Here is a 4,954-nt window from a genome sequence, read left to right as displayed (position 1 = left end):
CGATTGCCGTGCTTATCATCATAGGAGTTATCGTTTTCATCATTCATAATTGTATTTGTACAGGGAATGAACCGGGAAACAGTCTTAACTGTCAGGACATTCGTTGTTTGTGTTGTTCGAAGGTGGAGCAGCAGTCGCAATCAACGCTTTTCAACCAGTGGCGTCAGTTCAGCAAAAGCTAGGGTATGGCAGCATGCACGCGCGCGCAGCGCGCGTGCATGAGGTCACCCCCGCGCACGCGCAAAATGTTTGTGCGGTTCTGGGCGGGTTGGGTTCGTTTTTTTCTAGTTTTTGGTTACTTTATTTCGGTTTTAGGGTTAGGATTCGGGTTAGGTTAGGGTTATGTTATTTAATTCTTATTTTTGCCTGATTTTCCCGATTTATTATCAAAAAAGTACTTATTTTTTTTTTCTCCCCTGGAGCCAGGGTATGGCAGCTGCAATAGCCTGCCATACCCAATTGACGCCCCTGTTTTCAACTAGAAGGTCCTGGGTTCGATTCCCGCAGGGGACGCTGTGGGTGCTGGGGATGTGTTCTCTCCTCCGCGCCATCAGTGCCAATACCCTAGGTGGGGTTGGTGAAAGGGCCTTTCTGTGTGGAGTTTGCATGTTCTAGGTACCCTCACAAAAAACAAGCAGTAATCCTGGTCTCTATACTGCCTCCCCCTGGTCAGCCGGGGCGCCTGATGGAGGGGAAATGAACTGGTTGGAATAACATGTTCCTTCCACGCGCTACCTACCGGAGAAATTCCCCCCTATCAGGTGATAAGCAGCGGCCTTCTCACTCGTCATGCATTGAAGGAAGCATGAGCTCAGTTCGGCGCTCTCCCCAGGCTGGCAGAGGGAGAGTAGCGCCCAGGATTACAAGCTTAGGCAATTGGCACTGGGTGAAAAATGGGTTACAAAATTGATACATATAATATGAGCCAGAAAGCTCAGTTGAAGCCAGAAGATGATCAATTCGGTATTAGGGAGATGGAGGTCGCCTAACTTTGATGAATGGGTGCATTTTAACAAAGCTATTAAAAACAGGAACAAGTAGCCATTAGCGATTATAAAAGAAGCTGTATGTTAGTACCGTACATGGCAATGTAACTGAACCATGGATTCATTCAAATGTTTTGTTGAGGAGTGATTTAAAGTGTAATCCTTTAAATATGTCATCTGTAAGATTATATTGGTGGAACCAGATTTATTTTTCACCAGTAAAGACCACACCTTCAAACAATGAAATCAATTTGAGTTATTTATTTATTGAAGAATGAAAAGTTGATGTAGAAATGACTTGAATAGAGTGAAATGGAAAGAGAGGTGAGGGGGATAACGTATTGCGTTAATGAAGGGATGAGAGGTGGAGGGATGAAGAGGTGAGAACGGTGTGAGGGGATGAAGAGTGTGATGATGAAGGGGACGATGAGACATGAGAGCAGGGGTTAAAGGGGTTAGAGGATGACGGGACGGGAGAATGGGGGATGAAGGAGTTTGCCGCAAAAACTGAGGAAACTGGTCACATTATTGACTCGATTGACTCAGAATATTGCAGAATAAAACCACTTGGAGATGTAACCACACCTCAAAGCAACATGGTGTCAAAACATATTATAAAAATATATATCATCAGAGAGAGAGAGAGAGAGAGAGAGAGAGAGAGAGGCTCCACCTACTGGAGGAGGAATTCCAAGCTAAGCTCAATAGGAAACTTGATGAAGTACAGCACCCAAGCACTGACAATCCTGAAGAACTGTGGAATCATCTGAAAACCGCTCTCCAGGAGACAACTGCCAAAGTAGATGGTAGATGTTCAAAAACACCCATATAGATGTTGGCTATGGACGGGCTAGCTTTGCTGCCCATACTCACATCTTTGACTTGTAGATAGTTCTCGTCTTAGAACATGAAGTAGTTGTGTGTGAGTAGAGTCTCTGTCAGTTCTATCCACAAGTTTCCTAGGGCGATGTGGGCATCACTTCCTGTCGATTTGATCCCTGATTCCAATATCAAATCGACACATGGATAAGAACATGTGTTTCTGGTGTTGAATCCGGTGGACGCTGATTCAGGAACAGTGTCAGAGCTTCCAAGGTCCCTGTGTGGGGTACTGAGGTGTACAGGGAATCAGGGATTCGATATCCAAACAGGCCATGTAGGTCACAGTGCTCGGATCCTGAACGGACTTCAGAGTCTTTAGTAGGTCTGTTGAATCCTGTGTGAAGGACGGGATATTATCAGAATAATGTCAAATCTTGGAATAAATTCCTTAACAAGAAATGTCTTCACCAATTTTTTGTAAAGGTGTCTAGTAAGACATATAAAGATTGAAATTCAATTTCCCTAGGGGAATTTGTGACAGCTGCTGAAAGTTGTGATATCCTTAACCTTATGCGGGAAAAATTTACTAAATTTACTAAATTGAATGTCTGCTTTGAGTAGCATGTGAGGGATCACACTAGGGATCACACTAGGCAAGCATTTGTGTTGCACCAAAACCACTCCTTGGGCTTGGACATTTATAATACTTTGTCTAAAAGGTCCGTCCAAAAAAGTCCTTGCGGTCTTGTTTCCGTTGAGGTCCAGGTTTTATATGGGCTGTGGCTATAGCTCTGGTCCATAGCCTGAAGGAGTTCAGGCTATATGGACCAGCGGTAGGCTGTGGCAATAATCTTGACAAATAGCTCGCAGCAACCCAGGTAGCAAATCATACCAGATTTCTAATGTCACGACGTCTCCACGCCCCGCGGACCGGAGCGTCTCCACGTGCCGTCCTTATCATCGTTAACCATGCGCAGCAAGTAGTGCCCATCCGGCATAGCGCCCATCCGGCGTAGCGCTGGCGGGCCAGCAGTCCACCGATAACGGCCAAGTAGTGTGGTGCTGTCGTATATCCCCCCCTCCATATATCGAGCCCCCCTCCTCACCTCCCACCCATCCTCCCCTCCCTCCCACATATACTGTATATAGGGCTGAAGTGGTTAACGTATGTTTTTAAAAAATAATACAAATCTACTAGTAACTAGTAACTAAAGTTACTTGTAGTGGCGTAAAAGCATAGATAATTGGAAATACTCCAGTAAAGTAAAAAATCACACCTGTGTGAAGGTAGCGGCGCCTTTGATACATTTTGTCATCAATAAGTGTTTATAATGTGTTTATAGCCACGTGTCACGTGAAGCTTGACCAATCACTTTGTTGACGTGTCAGACCAATCAGAACGTTGACGCAAAAGCCAGGTATAGAGCCGCTAAAAATACCTAAAAATGTTACTTAAGTACAGTACAAAGGACCCCAATGGAAACCAGCCTTAGTGCTTTCTTGCGTTTAAAATCCTCTTAGCAGACCTTGTATTGAACTGTACTTTCATGTGCTTTTTTTCTGCAAACTGCTAATAAAGTATTCAATAAATCAAAAACTTGAGTAAATGTACTTAGTTACTTTACATCACTGCTTCATGCTTATATTCACTGGTGACAGACTGTAGGCCTACATACTTTTATACTATTGTATTTAGTAAACTTGACTTTTCACTCTGTACTTGGTCTGCTCTTTTCCCCTCTACACAAAAACCTCTTCACCGAAAATAGACGATCTACAAGCTCGTAGGCACCTATCCTGTCTGTATCCCCTGCTCATGCATCACAGCAGTTCATGCAACATGATCTTTTATTAGGTATTATTGCTTGTGTAAAACTTTTACTTTTTGTTTTGGATTAAATGAAGATAATGATTAAATAAGAATATGAGCGTACATATTTTATAGCATTTTATTATTTATTGCAAAAGCGTCCATGATGGAAGTTTTGGAATTAATAAAAATATTGGAGAAAAAAAAGGATACTTTTTTATTTTTTGTTTTTCAAAAGAAGTTGGGATGTTGCTTCCTACAAATGGGCATTCCAGTCTGTGTCTGTCTGTCTGTCTGTCTGTCTGTCTGTCTGTCTGTCTGTCTGTCTGCCTGACTGACTGTCTGTCTGTCTGTCTGTCTCTCTGTCTGTCTGCCTGCCTGCCTGCCTGCCTGCCTGCCTGCCTGCCTGCGTGTGCTTGCGTGCGTGTGTGTGGTTGTGTGTGTGTGCATGCGTCTGCTCGCACACATGCATCTGCTCAGATGTCACGTGATTTCAGAGAAGTGGAAGCAGAGCAAAGTGAAAGTTATCCAGACAACATGAAACCACGTGACTCAGCCTCTATCATCAGGCTCACAGCAACCAGTGGTGGGAAAAGAGTACTCACATTTTTACTTGAGTAAGAGTATCAATACTGCAATGTAGAAAAATACTCTGTTACAAGTAAAAGTCCGTAATTCAAAATTTACTTGAGTAAAAGCACAAAAGTATTGGTACCAAAATGTACTTAAAGTACTAAAAGTAGAAAGTGCTCATAATGCAGAATGTCCCATTTCACAAGGTTTTAAACGTATTAAATGTAAAAAAAAAACATTTTGAGGGGCAGGTGCTCAAGTAAATTATACTTTTTTTTGTTTACTTGGTCTGCTCTTTTTTCCCTCTGCACCTATATACCTCTTTGCCAAAAATAGCCGATCTACAAGCCCACAACGCCTCGCAGCGCGAGGCGTTGTGGGCTTGTAGATCGGCTATTTTTGGCTAAAGTTCTCCTCAGAAAAGGGATGCTAGGTTTCGAGTGGTTATGGTATAAAGAAAAATCCTATCACATAAAGATTTGGCGGACCCCCAGTAGTAACTCTGAGGACCCCCTAGGGGTCCCGGACCCCCTGTTGAAGACCCCTGCTGTAAACTGAAAAAAATAAAAATGTTCTTTTTTTCAAAAGGGCACTTCTGGTCAAGAGGGCAAAGGGCAAATGCTCTAGCTCCACCTAGAGTCTATCTGTGCACGTCCCTGGAGGTGAGAAGGGGGTTAATAAGCAGGGGGGTTAATAAACAGCACAGATGTGAACTTGGTTTCATTTTATTTGTATTAAAATAGTATAAGAAAAAGTTACAAAT

Source organism: Gymnoscopelus microlampas (assembly GCF_963454915.1).
Source record: "Gymnoscopelus microlampas genome assembly, chromosome: 3".
In the NCBI taxonomy this organism is placed as follows: domain Eukaryota; kingdom Metazoa; phylum Chordata; class Actinopteri; order Myctophiformes; family Myctophidae; genus Gymnoscopelus; species Gymnoscopelus microlampas.
The sequence above is the reverse complement of the archived record's forward strand: the minus strand, read 5'-3'. Positions refer to the sequence as shown.